Source organism: Pelmatolapia mariae, linkage group LG9 (assembly GCF_036321145.2).
Source record: "Pelmatolapia mariae isolate MD_Pm_ZW linkage group LG9, Pm_UMD_F_2, whole genome shotgun sequence".
Taxonomy (NCBI): domain Eukaryota; kingdom Metazoa; phylum Chordata; class Actinopteri; order Cichliformes; family Cichlidae; genus Pelmatolapia; species Pelmatolapia mariae.
The window spans coordinates 35,593,938-35,617,475 of record NC_086235.1 but is presented as its reverse complement, the minus strand read 5'-3'; the positions used below and the strand labels follow the sequence as shown (position 1 = coordinate 35,617,475).

Here is a 23,538-nt window from a genome sequence, read left to right as displayed (position 1 = left end):
CTTTTTGTCAGCCTGGCTACAGTGCTGAAGAGAAACCTGGGGTTGTTCTTATTTTCTTCAATCAGTGATGAATAGTAAGATGTTCTGGCTTTGCGGAGGGCTTTCTTATAAAGCAGCAAACTATTTCTCCAGGCTAAATGATGATCCTCTAAATTTGTGACACGCCATTTCCTCTCCAGCTTACGAGTTATTGCTTTAGGCTACGTGTTTAAGAATTATACCACGGAGTCAGGGACTTCGGATTTGAGGCCTTAGCTTTCACTGGAGCTACAGTATCCAGAGTCGTACGTAGTGAGGAGGTAAAATTATTAACAAGATAATCAACCTCTGTTGGAGTAGCGTTCAGATAGCTGCCCTGCTCTATGTTGGTACAGGGCATTGAAGATGATAACAGTGGGTGGATTATATTCTTAAACTTAGTTACAGCACTTTCAGAAAGACATCTACTTTGATAAAGTCTACTCTCCACTGCTGTGTAATCAATTATTGTAAATGTAAATGTTATCAGGAAATGATCAGACAGCAGAGGGTTTTCAGGAAACACTGTTAAATGTTCAGTTTCTATGCCATATGTTAAAACAAGATCTAGAGTGTGATTAAAGTGGTGGGTGGGTTCTTTTACATTTTGAGAGAAGCCAATTGAGTCTAATAACAGATTAAATGCCATGTTGAGGCTGTCATTTTTAGCATCTACATGGATGTTAAAATCACCCACAATAATTATTTTATCTGAGCTGAGCACTAAATCAGATAAAAAGTCTGAGAAATCAGAGAGAAACTCTGTGTAAGGCCCAGGTGGATGATAGATGATAACAAGTAAGACTGGTTTCTGAGTTTTACAGCTGGGGTGGACGAGGCTAAGCATCAGGCTTTCAAATGAATTAAAAGTCTGTCTTGGTCTTTCGTTAATTAATAGACTGGTGTGACAAATTGCTGCCACACCGCCCCCTCGGCCTGTGCTTCGAGGTTTCTGGTAGTTAGAATGACTCGGGGGTGTTGATTCATTTAAACTAACATAATCATCCTGCTGCAACCAGGTTTCTGTAAGGCAGAGTAAATCGATTTGTTGGTCAATTATTAAGTCATGTACTAACAGACACTTGGAGGAGAGAGACCTAATATTTAATAATCCACATTTCACTGTTTTACTCTTTGGTTCAGATGTGGATTCTGTGTTGTTCTTTCTTTTTGATTTTTTATGTTTAAGTTTTTTTATTGCTGGTTTTTGGTTTGTTTTTTGTCTTTTTGGGAGCTGACACAGTCTCAATGGAGATGGGTTTTTGGGAGGGTAGCAGGAGGAGAGAAACTGCAGAGAGGCGTGTAAGACTGCAACTCTGCTTCCTGGTCCCAACTCTGGATAGTCATATTTTGGGGGGTTTAATAAATTGGTCCATATTTCTAGAAATGAGAGCTGCTCCATCCAAAGTGGGATGGATGCCGTCTCTCCTAACAAGACCAGGTTTCCTCCAGAAGGTTTGCCAATTATCTATGAAGCCCACATCGTTTCTGGGACACCACTCAGACAGCCAGCAATTTAAGGAGAACATGCGGCTAAACATGTCACTCCTGGTCTGATTGGGGAGGGGACCAGGGTCGTTGTCCTGCTGGAAGGTGAACCTCCGCCCCAGTCGCAAGTGTTTTGCAGACTCCAAGAGGTTTTCTTCCAAGATTGCCCTGTATTTGGCTCCATCCATCTTCCCATCAACTCTGACCAGCTTCCCTGTCCCTGCTGAAGAGAAGCACCCCCAGAGCATGATGCTGCCACCACCATATTTGACAGTGGGGATGGTGTGTTCAGAGTGATGTGCAGTGTTAGTTTTCCGCCACACATAGCGTTTTGCATTTTGACCAAAAAGTTCCATTTTGGTCTCATCTGACCAGAGCACCTTCTTCCACATGTTTGCTGTGTCCCCCACATGGCTTGTGGCAAACTGCAAACGGGACTTCTTATGGTTTTCTGTTAACAATGGCTTTCTTCTTGCCACTCTTCCATAAAGGCCAACTTTGTGCAGTGCACGACTAATAGTTGTCCTATGGACAGATTCCCCCACCTGAGCTGTAGATCTCTGCAGCTCGTCCAGAGTCACCATGGGCCTCTTGGCTGCATTTCTGATCAGCGCTCTCCTTGTTCGGCCTGTGAGTTTAGGTGGACGGCCTTGTCTTGGTAGGTTTACAGTTGTGCCATACTCCTTCCATTTCTGAATGATGGCTTGAACAGTGCTCCGTGGGATGTTCAAGGCTTGGGAAATCTTTTTGTAGCCTAAGCCTGCTTTAAATTTCTCAATAACTTTATCCCTGACCTGTCTGGTGTGTTCTTTGGACTTCATGGTGTTGTTGCTCCCAATATTCTCTTAGACAACCTCTGAGGCCGTCACAGAGCAGCTGTATTTGTACTGACATTAGATTACACACAGGTGCACTCTATTTAGTCATTAGCACTCATCAGGCAATATCTATGCGCAACTGACTGCACTCAGACCAAAGGGGGCTGAATAATTACGCACACCCCACTTTGCAGTTATTTATTTGCCACTGTATGTAGCCATTTGGAGATATATGGTTTTGTGAGGAAGATAAAATAAAATACTGAGCGATTTCTCAAGACCTTGTATGTCAGAAAAATATTTAAAAATTAAAATCACTATTTAAATGGTAATCAAAGAACACAAGGCAATTTCGGTGAAATATGCTGTGTCTTTATACTACCTGTCATGATTTTCTAAGCAGCATGTTTGATCTATTTATTTAGAACAAGTTTTTATCCTGCGGATCGATATGAATCTTGGCACAGATGTACAGTAGGTGTCCCAGAGGAAGAATGTGTTGAAAGTTGGACCTCAACTATTCAGGATGATTTTTAATGAATTTTTGAATATGCAACCAGACTGTCACGATGGCTGTCTCATTGCAATTTGTGTGTGCGTGTGCACGCGTGACTGTTCGCATGTGTGCGCGGGTCTAGGCTTTCGATCGGCGAGAAAATGCGCTACCGTAAAGACTGGTGTAGAAGCGCAAGAAAATTTATGCGGCGGATAAGAAGCGGCTGGCTTGACCGCGGCTCACTTGACCGCGGTCCATATTTTGTTGAGAAATGACGGCAGTCTCGCTGTCTCTCTTCATAGTTCTGTTGAAAACACCGTTACCTTTGGTCTGTTTAATAAATGTTCATCCTGTTTGGCACCTTCACACGTAGTTTCAGTTTTTTCGCCTTCTGTGATTAATTCTGGTTTGCCTGCTTTATGGAGCTCAAACCAGGTAAAACTGAAGTATCAGTATTTAAATGTATCTAGACTCAGACTAGGAGTGGGACAAAAGTCGCATTAATTAACCCTAATTCTGGGTGATTACACTGTCCCTTAAATGTATTTTTTATTTGTGTACTTATTTTATGCATAACATTTTATGCATGTTTAAATTGAAATAAGGTGTTTTTAAAAAAAAAACAAATCTGTTCAGGTACAATAATATCTGAAGAAGTATTTTTAGTCGTTTCTAGACAGGTTCTGGTTTAATTTACTTACCAAAACAACATGTTTTGGTCTTTTTCTTTGCCTTAGTGCAACATTATGCAGTTTGGCCACTTTTCTTTGGGCAATAATGGAAAAGCAGTTTTTCTAAATCTGGTCCTTGGGACTGCTTGTTTTAGGTTTTTTGGTGTTTCCCCACTCCAAAACACCTGATTCAAATGATCAGTCTGTTATTGGGCAGGTGCAGCACATAATACCCAGCTGGTCATTTGCATTATTTGAATTGAATGTGTTGGAGCAGGGTTTGGGATCACTGCAATGAGTGATGGGATGTCCCTGCCTGCTCTAGTCTGTATCCCAAAGAATCCTTGGGCAAGATACTGATCCCAAGTTGATCATGTGGTGTTCATCAGTGTGAACGTGTGTGTGAATCAGAAAGCACTTATGTGTAGAAAAGGTGCTTTTATGGATGTTTGGGTGAATAGGTGAATGAGGCATGTTGTATAAAGCGCTTGGAGTGCTCGAGCAGAATACAAAAGCACCATATATAAAGCAGTCAGTTTGCCATGTATTTATATGTTGGTTGATTGATTGATTGATATACCTTTATTAGTCCCACAAGGGGAAATTTCATGTTAAGGCTGCCGACCTATTGCACGCAATGGCGGCGCCATCTTACTCTCCGACCATACATACATTACACAAACATCACATGGGGAAGACAGGTCAGAGAGGTATAACAATGGAAAAAGCACCACATGAGGAAAGATAAGGAGAAAAAAAATAACTCCCCCCCAGACTGAGCTCAAACAGGGAGATCAGTTTGAGAACAGAAAAAAACACCTCTGCACATAGCACATGAAAAAACTCTTAATACACCAAAGAAACACATGACAAGCAACAGGGATGGGTAAAGGGTGAGAGACAACCAATGTAGACAGTACATCCGGGCCTGCAGCCTATGCGCTAGTCTCCTTGATCCACCGTCAGCATCGGAGGGGAATAAGCGTCGAAGGCGTTTGGAGGGGGAGGGGGGATGAGTGTATATCTGCATGTGTATATATATGTCTGTGTGTGTATGTGTGTATGTCCAGAGTTCAGCTGAGACAGTGTCCTTCGCCCTGCCAGGCTAAGTAAACAGTCTTCCAGCCAACCCAGGTGACCTTGCATAGAATGGGAAGAACAGTCTCAACACAGTCGTTATCAGGGTGTTGTTGTTCAGCTCCAGCCTTGAGACCGCAGCTGGCGCCAAAGGGGTAGCCGCATGAAGTGATGGTGGTTTTTACTTTAGTGCGAACAACTCATATGAATTTCAAAGCTGTTCTAACAACACTGGTCTCTCAATCTCCCGTTGGAGAGCCGTGAGCTTCTCCATGATGTTATCAAACTTACGCTCCGTGATGTTGTCATTCTTGTGCTCAAAGAGCCGATTTCTGAGAACTCACGACCGCAGTGAGCTTCTCCAAGATGTAATCCAGTTTGCACTCAGAGGTCTTGTTCTGAGTATTCACGGCAGCCGTAAGCTTCTCCAAGATCTTATCCGTGCTGCGCTCACTGAGCCCATTTTGAGAAACTCACGCCTCGTCCCATCGTTTCAATCCCAGCGGGCAGCCTTGTGGGGGTTTGAACAGCCGGTTCCCATTGCATTCAGGGACCAGTTGATCAAATCCATAATTCCTCTTTTAGGTTTTAGAGAACAGACTGTGAGAGAGTGTTCCAGGGAAAAGTAATACAAAAAACATGAGACTAGACAAGGACACAAGAGGCTAAGCAGGGAAGCTAAGGAGGCTAATGTTCCATTAAACGCTTCAAATAAAAATTTGGAATCAATTAGTTGCTTTCTCATGCATTTACTAAACGACAATATACAGAAAACTGTGACACTGTAGTACCCTTATTGCTCACTGTTGCCCTGAGGCAACAAACCACTTTCAGTGCCATACAGGGTTCAAATAATTTAAGGAAAAAAATGAACTCCAATGATTTTCTGTGACTACAAAAATGACCTAAATAAGACTGAATTATACATTCAATGCATTTTGTCAGCAACAGGCATGAGGTTTGTTCAATATTTGTTATGTCTACAAGGCTCAGCTGCCCTCATGAAGGCTCTTATTTGTATTGAGGAAAGCATAAAGAAGGCAAAACTAAATTAGAAGGAGCAGTCCCACTGTACATATGATTAGAATTCATGGCACTTTCTGGTGTGTGACAGTTAGTGTGGACTTTTTATGATTTGTGGGTCCAGCATCAAATTTCGAGTCCCATCACATACGAGGTGTAAAATAATCATCTTATTTTTGCTGTCATGTTCTCTGTAACAACATCCCACTAACTCTGGTCTGCTATGTGGCAGGTAAATCTCACCCCAGATCATCTGGAGGTCTTTGTGATCCAAGAAGGAGCGCTGAATAACTGTCATGTGACTGTCAACATAGAAACCGACACCACCATGCCTGTCTCGACCCTTCTTGTAAAATCTGAAATTCTCTGTACATATCTGAGGACTGTTGTCCAAATGAGTGTCAGTCAGGGCCAGCGCATGAATTTTATAATCTGTTAATAGTTTCTCAACGTCAAGAAGCTTATTTCTCAGACTGCGTATGTTCAGATGAGCTAAGCATGAATCTCCAAGTTCAGAGTCAGCTGAGGGATCGTAGTTTCAAAGACAGACGGGAGTCACAGGTTCTCTGATCCTGGTTTGTCCTGATGGAAAGTGTCCTCTCTGTGTCCTTCAGCTGAGAAGCTGTTTTCCTGATTCTTAGTCTCCTGGTCCAGGTCCAGTCTGCAGCACAAACACCTCACGGTTATCATGCAAAGAGTATAAATGGAACTGGCATCCACAAGATGATCTCAGTGAGTCTGCATATCATGAAAAAGTTAGATTTTTCTGTAATAGTAAACTTGAAAGCAGCTCCTCTCTTACTCACATTGATCCAGAGAACAGACACACACTCTTCATCAGTGTCACAAGACTGAAAGGTCAGTACCAAAACTGGACTCGGGTGCAGGAACCCAGAGCAGAGACAGGTCGTTTTACAAAGTTTATTAGTTAAACACGTGACAAGGACAAAAGGCAAAAACACAGAGCTTGACGTGGCGAGGCCTGGGTAACGTGGTTAGGTGGGCGTGGATATAGAAAGGGGGAATTGGGCCAGAGATGCAAACTGGAACGGGGCAGTTGAGCAGTCACACTGAGGAGTTAGGAAGGTAGTGGAGAGGAGCTCTGACGTTGGGGAGTATATTATATAACTATTCTTACTTGCAGGAGGAGGAAGGGAGTGATGAGAGAGGGGTGACGTGAATCCAGACTGAGCTGAGCGGCACGGAAAGGCTGACCTGAGATCCGGAGGTTCGTGATGGTGTGCGGTGGCAGGACGGCAGGCAGATGAGGCGCAGCGTGTTTCCAAAATGGAGGATTGGTATCCTGAGTCAGAGAGAGAAGCTTAAGCCGAAGGTTTAAGACAAGGTGAGTCCAGGAACTGTGGCACAAGAAAGCAAGGTTGGCAGTGGTGATGGCCCGCTTGAAGCTGACGCTGCGGTGCGTGTGTCAAAAAAACCATCACACTGCTTCAGAAGCACTGTGTCGAGGCTTGATTCGTCACGTGATCAGTGATGTCCGAAGCTTCATTTAGAACTAGTGATGCGTGAATCATGAACGAATCGTTCAATACTCGAGAATCACTTTACTGACTCATGAATCATGATTCAGAAGCCCAACTGACTCATTGACTCATCCCTGTTGCTGTTAGCAAACTAATTTCATTGGTAGAAATATGTCTAGCTTATAATTAAAATGGTGGGGGGGGGGAAACAACATCCAGTTTCTCAACAAAAACATTTCTGCTCTGAACTGGAAGAAAAAACCCTGAGTAGAAGCTCACATCAAGACAATAGCTCCTCAGTTCATAGTAGCATCGCTCTGCTAACATGCTAACAGCACATTTGAGCTACTCACCCCCTCCCTCCTGGCTCACAGCTTCTTCTTCTTCTTCTTGGTTGGCAACCAGTGTTAAGGAGCATTACCGCCCCCTGGCACACAGCTCAGTGGACATTTAGATGAGAAAATATATATTTGACACATTTGAGGAAAATACAAACAGTGGCCGTCCTAGCCTGTTTGGTGCCCCGGGCGAACACGCCCTCTGGCATTTTTACCATTTCTTCTTGGAGGAACTGTAACCCACATAATTTCCTTAGGGATTAAGAAAGTATTCTGATTCTTAATGTTTTAGGATACATGACCTGCCATTATCCAATGACACATCTGCTTACCTGTATCTTTTGCTCGTTTCTCCTTGTAGGAGCCATAATTAAATGTATTGAATTTTAATGATCACTGGGTTTTCATTTGTTTGGTTGCTATGGTGATGTGTAACGGGAGTCACGTGGGTGCTAGCGGTGACATTAAGAGGGCGTTGTCAGTCTGTCTTTCACTGGTTTGATTTTGACAGAGAGGAGGGCTGGGTAGCCGTAGTTTTTGTTGACCGCAGCACAACGAGTTTCCCCTTGTTGCATTAGAGCTGTGATGTTTTAAGAGTTTGAATCGCGAGCCGATCACATTGCTCTGTAAACTTTTCAAGCACTTTAATAAACAAGCAAGCAATTCCACCTCTCGCATTATTGCGTAAAGTTGACAGCGCGTCAGGCAAATAGGCAGGCTCCATCCCCGGCTTCTAGCGACTGTGGAAGTCACTACACTCCTCCTCTTCTTTTCTCTTTTTTTTAAACTTTAAAAACGGGTTGTGACTTTAAATCAACAAAATATAAAATATACATTTTAAATTGTTATTGATCCCTTTACCCCTGGTCCTAAAGTGTATATTTATTTTCTTACTCTTCTTATATTTATTGTTTTACTTGCACTGCTGTAACTGGAGCCTCGTCGTCTCGTCTCTCTATATACTGGACTGTATGTAGCGGAGATGACAATAAACTTTACTTTGACTTCAGCAGCAAGCAGGCGCACCGAGGGCTCTCGCGCTCACTTTTCGCGTATAGAATTTCGAAAATTATAAGTCTGTATCATAATGTCTGCTGTTTTCGTGTTGTTGGTTTGTTTTTATTTTGTTTTATTTTGCAAGTTGGTTATTAGATGCTGCTCCAGCCACCCAGAGAATCCCCCGCCGCCCCGCCGCCCCGCCCTCTCCTCCCTGTGCCGCAAGCAGCAGGCGCACCTCGCAAACGGAGAGCGCCCTTACTCCCAGCTAATGGGCGATAGAAAACCAATCGGTGCCTGTGACATTCCCAGTATGCGCTGGCATGATGTCGGGGCAGCATGAGTACGAGCATTTTTTTTTTTGCCGATGCCCGTGATGCCGCCCCGGGCAACCGCCCGTGTCGCCCGTATCTAAAACCGCTACTGAATACAAATAAAATAAAATAAATAAAATAAATGTTCCTGTTAGAAATCTTTTTCTTTGTGCTCTTTTTTGCTCTATAAAAATAGTTGTTTTTCTTTTTCAATCATTCATCTTAGTAGTAGGATTTACATGAAAAGAGAAACAAATTAAGTCTGAGTGAAAATGTACATTTTTTGCACTCTCTGGTCAACTGACTCAGTGACTTAAATGACTCAAAAAATCCGATTCACTTTGGTGAGTGACTCATTCAAACTCGATTCAGTAAAAAGAATCGAATTTACCATCACTATTTAGAACGTAACTGATTCAGTGGTTTATAAGGAAGTGAATCATTCGTGGGATTTGTGGAGTGTTTTGATGGTGAGAGATAGCAAACCACTGATTATTCTATTGAGGGAAACGGAGGAAGAGAGGACGTTCTGTCGTGTGGGAGCATTTTGAGTTGATTTTGGTCAGTCGGGTGGGTTTGCCAGCTTTCAGTTCTTGTGGTTTGTTTTTGTTTTGTGTGTTTATTTTTATCTTAAAATGTGAAAAACTTAAAATGTCAGAAATCTGCTTTTCATAATATAAATATCATTATATAACTTAAGAAACCTTTCCATTTGACTTACATATTTTTTTCTTATATTAAATTTATTTGTAAAATAATCTTAAAATGTCATTCTACAAAATGTGCAGCAATTTAATTAGTTTATTCCTTTTAGCCGATCGTCTGTGGGACCCAGGGAGACCGTACACCTGCATCTCTACAGTTTCTGCACTCCAGCCTCTTCTGTTCCATGTGAGAGGATTTTCTCTGAGGCAGGAGAAATGATCTCCAAGAAAAGAAACTCGGCCATCGCACAGTGGAACAAATTCTCTTCTTAAATAAAAACCAAACAGGATGACCTTAAATGCATCACGTTTTTATTTGCAAGTTCATAAATGGTAAATGGTAAATGGCCTGTATTTGTATAGCGCTTTACTAGTCCCTAAGGACCCCAAAGCGCTTTACACAACCAGTCATCCACCCATTCACTCACACATTCACACACATAAGCATTTTCCCTTTCCGGTTCACAATCAATTCTACCCTCAGGTCAGAAATATGGATAAGAAAATTGACCTGATATAATATTATTTATAAATATACCTGTCCAGCTGTGCAGTGATTAATTGCATAAGTACATGGAGGCAGGACCTCAGAGCAGAAGCATAATGTGTTGTACATTATTATGTATATTATATATATTTTTCACTTATTGCATTTACCAACATCAAGAAGTCACAAAGACAGACCACACCATGGAACATGTTTAAACAAGGAAAGTTTGTTGATCAAAATTATTTATTAAACAAATAAACAACAATTTTTTCACCCCAAAAAATACATGTTTAAAGCAACACAATGGTGGCCCAATACCAAACAGAATACCTGCAGAGTGGGCAATCATAATGAAGCAGTTGGTTTTATTTTGTAGATTTGAGCTGCTCTTCATATTTTAGGCCACCAGATGTCACCAGAGATGTCACCCAGGGGCGGATCCCAAGTAGGCTCAGGAGCCAGATGGAAAATACCAGCCGCACACCTCGGACCATGACGATCAGTTTCCAAATGATGTCAGAAACATGGGATTTTTCTGTCAGCCGTCTCTCACTCAGTGCATTACTCACGCCGTCGTCAGCTCTGCACTTTGGTCTTTATTGTAATAAACTGAATCGGTTATCTTCTCTTCAGATCACTGACAGCTGTGACGAAAGGTTTGAGTCCACAACCAACCTCACCTGAGTCAGTAACCACATCACATGATGGAGTTCTGCCATCTGTCCACTAGATGGAGTTGACTGACAAAGACATCAGCACAGGTCTGAAAGCATGCTGAGTCTCTCACACACACAGACAGTTTATTAGGCACATCTGTTCAGCTGTATGTTAAAGCAAATATGGAATTAGTCCATGACATGGCAGCAGCTCCAGGGTCAGGACCGCCTGCTGGAGTTATTCAGGCTCAGAGCCTGTCTCTACGTCTGACATGATTAACAGTGAATCAGCCAGGATTGACCTCAGTGTGACATCAGTGTGACATCAGGAACGCTTTTCAGTTTGGTGACGTCACCTGATTAAACGCGTCACCTGTTCAGGTCAGTGATGCCTGTTTGAGTTCATCCCAGTTTAGACCAGGGGTGTCAAACATACGGCCCAGGGACCAGAAACGGCCCGGCAAAGATTTCAATCTCAACTTTATGGCTTTGAAAAGTGTGAACAGAGATTTGTCCTGCTGATACAGACCAATGTCCATTCATGCCTGAGGGTGAGAGGCAGGGTACACCCTGGACAGGTCGCCAGGCTGAAGTTATAGATTTCTGTCATTTTACACTTTCGCTTCTTAAAATCTGAGCTAATGTAACCGGTGTGGTTCTGCGTTGTGTCTGACGATAAAAGGTAAAAGAAAGAAAGACCTCCAAATAAATAGCTTGCCCACTCCAGCTCCTCTCCCACAGGGGAATTGTAGAAAAGGGCTGGCATTTATTTTTTACATTAAACATAAAGTATGAATTTACACGTAACATATTTGACATAAGATTAAAAAAACAACAACAACACGAAATCCGACATACCTGACGATAAAAGGTAAAAGAAAGAAAGACCTCCAAATAAATAGCTTGCCCACTCCAGCTCCTATAACCAAATACAAACAGTGTGGAAGAGGGTTAGCTCAACCCACCACAACTTCCAAGCTATCGAGAATTATCTATTCATGCTAGCGTTCACGTTCCCTAGAACACATAAGTGGCACACACATACTACACATTTATAGCATCTAACAAAAAAACAGGCATAATGATGACAATAATTGAACTAAAATTGCAATCAGAAACATCAGGGTGGCTAAATATGAATTATATGTGTGTTTTACAGTGTTGGAAAGAAATGACACCAACCTCTCCCACAGGGGAATTGTAGAAAAGGGGAGAGGCAAAAGGGTTACACTGTATTTATAGGGTTGCACCAAAGAAGAAGAACAATGAGGGGCTCTAACTGATAATGAACATAACTACAGGTTTGGAGGTCCTAAAAGTCAGGTATAAAAGGAACAGTTTGGGGGTTTGGAACACATTTTGTGTAATTATAACAAGATGTGATTTATGACCCTGTTACACTAAGAGTTGAGCTTTTCATTTGTTATATAATCTCAGGGGTTCAATATGGACTCAAACGTCTGTGCACTGGCAGAAAGAGCAGTTTCACCCACAAAGATCAGAATGGGCTGGATGTGACCCGCCGTGTAACATGACACAGGTTTACGTGCATGTGTGGGGACCTCCAAAGCCTTCCCAACGGCGCTGCGGACCTCGGGAGGAAAGCAGTGTAGTGGAAACGACACACTCTTCACTAGTTAGTGCAGCGTTCGATACTGTTGACCATAATATCCTATTAGAGCGATTAAAACATGCTGTAGGTATTACAGGTACTGTACTGCAGTGGTTTGTATCATATCTATCTAATAGACTCCAATTTGTACATGTAAATGGAGAGTCCTCTTCACACACTGAGCTCAATTATGGAGCTCCACAGGATTCAGTGCTAGGACCAATTCTGTTTACATTATACATGCTTCCCCTAGGCCAGACCTTCCCAAAGTGTGGGGCCCGCCCCCTAGGGGGGGCGCAGAGCCATTGCAGGGGGGGCGCGGTATGAAAGGGGGGGACGACAAAATGCTTGGACACTGCTAGCACGGGGCGGCCACAGAAACGCAAAGCAGGAGATGAAGCATAGCTGAATATGTTTCCAAACCAACTTCATTCTAAGCCAAAGACTAGAAAATATGGTGAAGCAAATCTTCCCTTTGGCTTCACCTGCACAAGTGCCAAGGTAGGTCTCCCCTGCAGAATTGGTTTCCCCTTCGTCGGGAGCACACACTGAGTTCTTCAAATCACGGACAAACAGTATCCCGCATTCTTGATTTTTAGTTCACAAACACTTGTTGTAATGACTAACTACTCCTGACATTTTGGAGATGTTAGCTCCCCAGATAGCAAGACGACATTGAATCTATGTTGATTTTTCATCCGAACCGTCGTATATGGTCGGGGTTGAAATGCCAATGTTGTAACAACATTGAAATACTGTGGTAAACCGACGGTCTTACTATAGAGACGTTGTAACGATGTTGATTCACCGTTGTTTTTTTGTCATTGATATTTGATCTATTTATAGTCGACCAGGTGACAACAACAATGTCGAGAAAACGTCTATTTATAGTTGACGATCGATCGGCTCCGGTCACCATCAAAAACCATCGATTTGTAGTTGAGCATTAAATTGCATTGCAACTGATCGGGTATAAAGTACCAGAGAAAGTAGATTTATTGTTCATTTGTTATCAATGACTTGGTCTAGTTCACCAGCTTTAAAAAATCGTGTCTACGTGCAATTTATGTATAGTTGACCGGGAAATTAAAGCAGCGATCACTTGGACTATTCCGCAGCACCCCTCTCACATTGGTACATCCCTCCAGGTATTCATTGTCTTGTACAGTAGAGCGGGACATTTGATTTACTCTCAGCGGAATTGACCGGAGAAGGCATCAGTTCATGCACTGCACTGGCCTGCACCATGATTAGTATAAGGTAAGAATGAATGATTTTTTTTTCCTACTCGTTATTTCCATGTTTGCATTTGAATAACAGTAAAAACTCGTTAATGTTGTACATTAACAAGTTATTTACAGTTATTTAAGTTGCTCCCACAAAATGTGGGAGCCCGAAATTGTGTCTATACTTCTTACAATCCGGCAACAAATAAATTGCACTGCGAACAAAGTATATCAACAAAGAAAACATTTTTGTTTCATAATTTCTTCGTTATATTCCCTTACAAAGCTAGCTTTAACGCTTCGAGGTTTCCTTTGTTCTTGCCGTCGCCTCGGCGCTTGACCCAGACTTTCGCTCTGTAGTTGCTTAGTACTACAAAAAATTCTAAATCTGTGATATATGATTGATAAACGTAAAGTTAACTGTATAAACGTGTTCAATGACTTTGTTACTTTTGATGATTGGAGAGCACTCGCTTCAATTCGCACACGAAAACTTTAGACTCAGTTTGAATGCTCACGCAGCATGCCCACGTGACTGTACGTTGCACGCTCACCTAACTTTAAGTTGCACGAGTACATGACTTTCCGTTTGTGCCTTGAATAATGAATAAGGCTACGTCCACACGTACCAGCGTATTTTTGAAACCGCTGATTTTTCTATGCGTTTGCACCTTTTGTCCACACGTAATGTATGTCTGGCCGTACATTGTGTTTGTATTTCCAGGCACATTTCACGAAGCAGAACGCAGTCTTCAGAGATATCCACGTGAACGCTGTGATACGTCTGACCTTCAGTCCGAAGAAGAAACCCAGACCAGTCTTAAAAGAAAGCACAAGTAAAACCTTTTTATTCACAAACATATCTTTGATTGTTAAGAATTTATGATCTTGTCTTTTATACATATCTGTGGTGCTTGCATACTGCAATATCGCCACATAATATAGTCCAAAAAGTGGAAGTTTGTAAACTTTTTAAAAATGCAAAGCCGTGTACACTTGTGCACTTCAAAAATTCATTGTATACTGTACCTTCTTGCACGTCTCTGTTTCCTGTGTGTGTTGTTAGAAATCAAACTAACTTTAGGAAACAATATGCCAAAAGCATATTTACAATTACTTAAGACCGTTTTTAATTTCTTTTCTTTAGACCAAATCCCCTGTACACATATACGGACTCAGAGGATGAGCAGCCCACAAAAAAACGGTTTCCCCAGGCCCCTCGAGTGAAAATACCAGGTAATAAAATACTGTCTAGTGTCTGTGTACATATCTGTGTCTGACACAAGGAAACTTTTTTGACAAGTTGTCTGTATTCTTAAATACTTAAAAAATTATCTTTTTCTAAACAGCCCTCATCACTCCGCAGTCTGCCCCCCAGCCCACTGATAGCAACCATCATAATGCCCCACCCAGCTTCCGGCACCTTTCGCCACTCCGGCACAAACCGACACAGCTTTGCGATCTCGCCAGCATGCAGAGTCTGTCTTCCCTATAGATGGTATGCTTTTAAAAAAGCTTTAAAGCTGCATCACAATGTCATTGTACTCTTATCTTCAAAACACCAGTTTATACTCCTGAATGTCATCTTGTTGTGATTTTTTTTTTCTGTAGATTCCAGAGACTCTGTGAGGCCACTATTACAAGGCAAGTTTGAAAATCTTGGAATTTCACAGTTTACATGGTATAACAAATATATGTGACAGGCAAAAACTAGTAAACACTTTTAGCAGTTACAAGAACTAACAAATGAATATCCAACAAAAGGGAATAGAAATACATTGCACTGCCAATACTTTGGTTTATTCTTTGTATGACTTGAAAATCAGGCTTTAGGGAAAACCAAATGACATGTTTCTATCATCAATTACATGAAGTAAACACACAAGCACTTGCATACACATTTAAGACATGAGACTCGCTAATTCCATCTCTTAAAATGTGTCTATAGGTGAGACGCTTTGCGTTGATTGGTGCTGCTGGACCACACTGGAGGTGCGAGTCCGCCGTGTAATGGTTTATGCCATTACAAAGGAGCTGGCGTCTGTACTCAACTGGACAGGGAAAAAATACCAAGGACCAGACAAAGCAAAAAAGGGCATTTAAAGAGACAGCGCTGTGCAGATGCATATTTGGTAAGTTTTAACATTTATTGTATGAGCCTAAAGTGAACAATAAAGGGATCAATTGATGTGCTGGGTGTGTTTCACATTTCCTATGTCTGTTTTTTGCTATATTACTTTGTCTTTCTTAATAACAAGACTTTCATGTCCGGTTAATCTGGAGATGGAGTCTTTGGTCTTCGGCTTGTTTTGTCCTCGGGTTGTACACTTTGTACAGCCCGAGGACCCCATGTTTTCTTTTTCTTTTTTTAAAGGATACACGGCACACCATGCTAAGACATATCACATTTTCAGCTTATAGCTCTTTGGGAATCAAATGTGGCAGTTTGCTGATTTCCGCCTGGTGACTTTCATGTTTATTAGCCTAGGAGTTTACATACTTTCTCCCTGCTGAAGACAATTAACAAGAGCTTATTCATGTGCTCTAATTCCCTTTTTTTGTCTTTGTTTTTTTGTGTGTGTGTCTATTTTTGTCCTAGATGGCCTGGCGCAGCAGTTAGGGGCGAACTCTATGTCTGAGTTGGTCTTTGCTCAAGCAGTCCAGAAATGGCTCAGATATGCTCCAGATCGTACGGGTGGCACGCAGGACGCCGATCATCCATCCCCATCCCGGAGTAAATAATAAAAAGTGACGTGAAACATAGAAATGTAAATAGGAAACTTTGTCTTTTAATAAAGTATTTTGCAAATGATACATGTCTATTGACCTTTTTTGTTTTTTTGTTTTTTTTCAATAAAAAGCAACTGTGCGAAAGAGGTGGAAAATCAACACCATAGCTCAACAGTGTTTCAATATCAGAATCTGACATTGTTTCAATGTCAACAGTGTTAGAAAATATAACATTGAATCAATGTCAGGTTTCAACATTGATTCAACATCAAAACCTGACGTTGTTTCAACATTAAAAATGGGTGCAAGAGTGACGTTGGGTCAACGTCAGATCTCAACGTTGGTTCAATGACATCGCCTGATATTGACTCAACATTGTTTCAATGTTTCCTTGCTATCTGGGTCTTTATACAGTAAAGTTACAGCGGGATACAAATAATATCAGGCTGATCCTGCCACGATTTGTTCCCCCGGTTCAAATCATGGACAAACAGTATCCCACAGTTGTTTATGTTTTTAAACCCATTTTGCACAGAGAGGCATTTTTTGAAAAATGTATTGATAGCAATGTTGAATATTATTACACAGGAAAAAAACAACTACACGTAAAATAATTATACCGTGATGCCTCTGCCTTTGTAAATGGAGGGACAGTAACTGCGTGTGTGTATGTAAGCGTGTAAAACCTGCAGACAGTCAGATTAACAGTATTTTGTCTCTATCTGCCATTCTGCAATTCATCTCATGTAAACAATAACGTGGCGCACAGCGTGACGTGAATAAAGCCACATACCTTTGACGTTGTGTGACGAACTCTGTATTCCTCGTCCACACTTAAACGCAAAAAAGGAGTTTTAAAAAATCTCAGTTTTCGGTGATTTGAAATGTCGTTTACATGTGGACGAAACGGCTGCGTTTTCAAAAATACCCGTGTAGGTGCGGACGTAGCGTAAAAGAGTTAGTAGTTTATTTTATTACTACCTGTAATTTATTGCAGATTACTTGTATTTGCTTAATTGTTTACTAAATGTTGGAGGTGTGAAATAAACCGCAATGGAGCAAAATATGGGTGTGTGTGGTTGGAGGATGTGTCTGTGCGTGTGCGTGCGTGTGCGTGTGCGTGCGCGCGCAGGAGGGGGGGGGGGCGCGAACATTTTTTGTAAAACCAAGGGGGGGCCCAGAAAAAAAAGTTTGGGAACCACTGCCCTAGGCAGTATCATTAGAAGACATAGCATAAATTTTCACTGCTATGCAGATGACACCCAGCTCTATCTATCCATGAAGCCAGGTAACACACGCCAATTAGTTAAACTGCAGGAATGTCTTAAAGACATAAAGACCTGGATGGCCGCTAACTTTCTGCTTCTTAATTCAGATCAAACTGAGGTTATTGTACTCGGCCCTGAAAATCTTAGAAATATGGTATCTAACCAGATTCTTACTCTGGATGGCATTACCTTGGCCTCCAGTAACACTGTGAGGAACCTTGGAGTCATTTTTGACCAGGATATGTCCTTCAGTTCATCCATTTACTAGTTCATGCATTCATTACTTCCAGGCTGGACTACTGTAATTCATTATTATCAGGAAGTCCTAAAAACTCACTGAAAAGCCTTCAGTTAATCCAAAATGCTGCAGCAAGAGTCCTGACAGGGACTAGAAAGAGAGAGCAGATTTCTCCTGTTTTGGCTTCCCTTCATTGGCTTCCTGTTAAATCCAGAATTCAAAATCCTGCTCCTCACATACGAGGTCTTAAATAACCAGGACCCATCTTATCTTAATGACCTTGTAGTACCATATCACCCTATTAGAGCACTTCGCTCTCACACTGCAGGCTTACTTGTTGTTCCTAGAGTATTTAAAAGTAGAATGGGAGGCAGAGCCTTCAGTTTTCAGGCCCCTGTTCTGTGTAACCAGCTTCCAGTTTGGATTCGGGAGACAGACACTATCTCTACTTTTAAGATTAGGCTTAAAACTTTCCTTTTTGCTAAAGCATATAGTTAGGGCTGGATCAGGTGACCCTGAATCCTCCCTTAGTTATGCTGCAATAGACGTAGGCTGCCGGGGATTCCCATGATGCATTGAGTTTTTCCTTTCCAGTCACCTTTCTCACTCACTATGTGTTAATAGACCTCTCTGAATTGAATCATACCTGTTATTAATCTCTGTCTCTCTTCCACAGCATGTCTTTATCCTGTCTTCCTTCTCTCACCCAAACCAATCACAGCAGATGGCCCCGCCCCTCCCTGAGCCTGGTTCTGCTGGAGGTTTCTTCCTGTTAAAAGGGAGTTTTTCCTTCCCGCTGTCGCCAAAGTGCTTGCTCATAGGGGGTCATATGATTGTTGGGTCTGTACCTATGAAGCGCCTTGAGGCGACTTTTGTTGTGATTTGGCACTATATAAATAAAATTGAATTGAAAAATTGAATAGTTAAAAGCTTTCTTCTCTCTGAATGAGTGATACATGTTTTTATGAAACATTTGAAAATAGTCCAACACAAACTCTCATGGAGGGTATAAAGTCAGATACATGTTTGAAATGACACGTAGAGCGGCCAAAAAAAGTGATGCACAAGCAGAGCGCAGTGCGGGGCGTGTCCTATATGAGAGGGCCTTTAGACGTTTTTAGTCAGGCTGTGTGCTGGTGCGCCTGACAGCTTCCTCGTGTTTCAGTGTTCCTGTTTTCATGGCGTGTGTGTGTGAGTGCTCTAAATATTAAGGTTAAAATATATTCCTCTGCAGCTAACGTGAGAACACTGCTGAGCAAAGGGTTCAAAATAAAGGTGTGTTTGATTTTCCGGTGGGCTGTCCCTTTAAACGTGTCTCATTCACACCGTTTATAAAAGTTTAGAGGACCTCACACTTCAAACATCATATTGTTCCAATCCCACCCTGATAGCGCTGTGTGTGTGTGTGTGTGTGTGTGTGTGTGTGTGTGTGTGTGTGTGTGTGTGTGTGTGTGTGTGTGTGTGTGTGGAGTTTGCAGAAACCAAATGGCATGTATTCTACTGATGTCACATTTTCAGCTTGGCTCGCCTGAATCTTGGCCAAGTATGTACTAAAAAGTACCCGGCACAAGCTTCTACCACCTAACTGAAGACCCTAAAAACCAAGTGGAGTAGACACTAGTGGAAAAGAGGCCACGCGTTTAACACACGGCTCTGCAGCGTGCCATTGTCACCATGGAAACATGAGCATTTCACCCACATGTGTGATCCAAAACAGACCTTCAATAGAAACATATTTGTGAGCAGCGTATGAATAAAAAGTCTGACAGCCCCCAGTTTGAAACAGAAACACTGATAACACAACAGCTGCAGTAATGATGACACGCTGGGACAGTTTAACGTGGAGGCGGAGTCTGTTTACACACCGCAACGAGGCAGAGCCATTACTGAGTTGGTGAGCTCAGGTTGAATGATAGAAAACGTGTTTCTGGCATCCACAGCAGCTGTTCCTGAGAAACAGCGAGCTTGAGTCCTTCATCAAAGCAGCTGATCAACAAACTTCAACATGAAGAGCAGCAAACTCTGTAGCTGCTCCGCCCACTGCCGTTTGTGTTACACGGAGAAGAATCTGCATAAGCCTCCAGAAGTCGTATTCAGATCTGCAGATGAACTGTTAACTTAGTCTGAAACATGTTTAAATTATATCGCTCGCTGAAGGCTGACGTCCTCTTTTACATGGAAGCGGTGCTACATGGTGTGTTATCTGGCTTCATGGATAGATAGAGCTGCATAGCAGTGAAAATGTATGCTATATGTCTAGGGATGGGTATCGAAACCCGGTTCTTGTTGAGAACCGGTTCCCACTGTTTCAATTCCTTGGAATTGTTTGGCATTTTTGCAAACGATTCTCTTATCGATTCCAGTCGCCCCGAATGACGTCACCACGTTGCGGAGCGTCATTTACCTGGCAGGAAACACGGCGCCTAAGCGGCTCAAACACTCAAAAGTTTGGTTATACTTTACGAGAACGGATGACAACAGGGCAACTTGCAATACTTGCAAAGTAGATATTTAATTTAAGGGAGGAAACACTACGAATATGCAAAAGCATTTGCTCACAAAACACACGATAACCTTAAATGAATGTCGTGTTTTTAATTCCGCTCCGGACTCGTGAATCTCAACCCAGCAGCAGCGGTAACGTTTGCACGTCCTCTCCTGTTAATGCGGCAGGCAAATAATCAACTAACAGTGCATATTATGTTAGCGCGATCTGCCTTATTACAAAACCTGCCATTACTGTGCATTTAGGTGACCATGATGAGAGAGACAGAGTCTGGCTGGCTCAGATGCTGGCAGTTGTCGCTGCAGTCTACCGGTAGCGTCTCCTTTCAGGCCAGGATAGACGAATGTCACCGAGCAGTGACTAAGTTTGTGGTCAAAGGCTTGCACCCATTTGCCACAGCAGATGCCCCCGATTTTCGGTAAGTGAATGTGTTTAATTGTAGGCAGGGACATTACTGGATATTCTTGTGTAATTGCTACAGAATAATTTATGTTATACTTTGTTATTGCTACAGAAGAATATTTATTTTATTGTTTTACATTTACAATTTTTTTCCTGGGGACCCTATGACACCCCATTGAAGAGCTGTAGGCTGTGGATCTCTTAAGATCTCACTGTTGGGTTTGTAAGGCCATGTTACTCCTAAATTTCTATCTTGTTCAAAGAGAAGATATAAAACAAAGTTCTAAGCTAATCGACCTTAGTGTTCTCCTTTTTTTAAAAAGAATCGATAAGAGAATCGATAAGAGAATCGATAAAGAATCGAATCGTTAAACAGAATCGAAAATGGAATCGGAATCGTGAAAATCTTATCAATACCCATCCCTATATATGTCTACTGATGATAATGCTGTAATGGTGAAATTCTAGTTAACCCTCTCATTTAGATTTAGGTGGTTAGAACTTCACTGTATGATTTTTGTATAACCTTTGCAGGCTTAGATGAAGTATGTGAAGTGTATGTGTCAGTATGACCTCATGAAAACAAAAAAAACTGCAGCGCCGGGTGCATACAGTAATACATAGCTTTACCACAGTTGTTGCAGACTTTATTTACAAAATTCCACGACAGGCTTGGCGTCATGAGCAGGATGTCCCTAGTGGTTTCGCCGGGCGATGACTCTTGAGTGGCTGATCACCCCGAGGGCAAAGAGCCTTGGTCCACCCAAAAGTTTGAATGGGAGAGCTGGGAGGACTCCGGCGGCACCAGAGCGGACATCTGATGAACTAGGGGAGAATCTGCACGGTGAGCTGTGTCCAGCCTATAATATTTTGAGTATATATATGTCACTGGAGTTCTCTCGCACACCTCTGTGACTGGACACGGGGAAGTTCTGGGCTTAAGTGTGCAGCAATTTCCTGACGTCTTAAGTAGACACAGGATCTAATGGCCCCTGGGGCAGTGGCTCACCGGAGGTCGGCCGAGTTACTTAGAGTCTGCACAGCGGTATTTTAGCACTTTTGGTCAATTAACGCAGAAAGGCCGCACTAAAGACGCTTAACCGAGTAACATGGGATTTAGATCCTCCAAGACGGTCGGCACAGCCGAGTTAAAGGTCGTGATGCACGCCCCACCAGGTGGCCATGGAGAGAACTCAATCTTTGACCGGATAGTGGAGAAAATATGGATTACAAATATGTTATTAAACGGAGACTTCCGGGTAGGCTATGAGAGGGTGAAGATGCGCATGTCAGTGGCTCCTGCGCCTGACTTGTTGAAATTGCGATAATCATCAAAGTAACACATCTTTTTCTTAAAAAGCAATACAGTGGTTGTCAAAAGCGCATTCCTTTCAGAAATGCCATCAAAAAAGACAAACCCGAAACAAATGGTAACTGAGGCGATGGACTTTGGTGAGGCCTCGGCTGAAAATGACGGCGCTAAAGCTAGCACGCCCGCTAGCACGCCCGCTAGCACGCCCGCTAGCTCTGCACATGAGGAGTACACACAAGGCAATAAACAAGTGTTGTCTGCAATTGCTTCTTTGGATGCCAAGATAACTCAAATGAAGGCGGACATTTGTGATACTCTGCGAGGGGAAATCTTTTCTGGATAAAATTACTCTATCTTTGTACCGGTGGCAATAAGACTGTATAACTCCTCCTCACTCTGTAGGTGATTTTTCCTGAGACTATTACCAATGTTATTCTGTTCCCTTCCAGACCGTGCAATATTACCCAAGAGTACTTATTGAATATTTGTTTCATCCCCCCATCATACGCTGCTACTCCCTTTTATTCTATTGCACAGTACTTTGTCACTTTCTAGAATCGCCTGCACTGATAGTTAAGTTATTTATTCACCAGGATATAGCTATGTATATTACTTCGTTAGAGTTATCTGATACTATGTCTTGCACTATCCTACTGTATATTACTGTACACTACTATTCTTATTGTATATATTGTATATCTTATTTATCTGTTCCTCTGTCTCTCCTGCTGCTTTGAGCATGTACATGACAAAAGAATTTCCCTCGGGATAAATAAAGTTGTTCTTATTCTTATTATAAGAACCCTACAGCCAGAATGCTTACAAACCAAACACTATCCACTCAGTTTAAGCTCAGCAGAGGGACACCACAAGGATGTGTTCTTAGCCCATTACTGTTCGCTCTTGCTCTGGAACCCCTGACCACTGTTGGTCAACTTACTTGAAAAAAGTAATCAGTAACTAATTACTGATTACTTCCCCAAAAAAGTAATCCCGTTACTTTACTGATTACTTATTTTCAAAAGTAATGAATTACTTACTCAGTTACTTTTTAAAAACACGATTTACAACCTGAATAGGTAATAAAGAAATAGATCTTTCAGCCCAACTCTACTTTTTCTGCATAATCCATCATACAAAATGTAATCAAACGGAAAAGACTCTTTTTAAAACTTTTTAAACGTTTTATTAGTTTTAACTTTTAACTTTATGCATCAAGCAAAAATTAAATTATATGCAACATTCTCTGACTGGAAGAAATGTGTTTAACATTTAAACCTATTTTCTGCACATTCCAGCACATAAAATAAAATATTTTTTTGTGTTTACACTCAGTCTTTCAAATAAATGCAAGTGAAACACAGCAGAAAATAAATAAAATCAAAGACTCAGCGGTCCTGTTGCTCTATTTTCACCTGTAAAGCAGGCGGAGGTTTACAGCTTTACAGTTTACAGTAATGCGTTACTTGTAACGCGTTACTGCCCATCTCTGCCCCAGACACATGGTTATGACACAGCATCTACCTCTAATACTATATCGCTCTATGCTGATGACATTTTACTATACATAACAAAACCCTAATCCTCCGTCCCAGCAATTCTCTCCGTTATTGACAAATTTGGCACTTTTCCAGTTACAAGATCAACTGGGGAAAATGTGAAGTATTGCCCATT

The 23,538-nt window shown here is 41.9% G+C and overlaps 2 long non-coding RNA genes across 2 annotated transcripts; both read left to right on the top strand.

Annotated features, from left to right (window-relative positions):
* The first annotated feature begins 13,218 nt into the window (after nucleotides 1-13,218).
* On the top strand, nucleotides 13,219-14,605 carry LOC134635100 (uncharacterized). Its single transcript, XR_010094932.1, has 3 exons — nucleotides 13,219-13,442; nucleotides 14,133-14,244; nucleotides 14,556-14,605. It is a non-coding gene; the product is annotated as an uncharacterized LOC134635100 (long non-coding RNA).
* Nucleotides 14,606-14,791: 186 nt separating this feature from the next.
* LOC135933589 (uncharacterized) lies at nucleotides 14,792-15,498 on the top strand. Its single transcript, XR_010573843.1, has 3 exons — nucleotides 14,792-14,906; nucleotides 15,020-15,052; nucleotides 15,357-15,498. It is a non-coding gene; the product is annotated as an uncharacterized LOC135933589 (long non-coding RNA).
* Nucleotides 15,499-23,538: the final 8,040 nt, after the last annotated feature.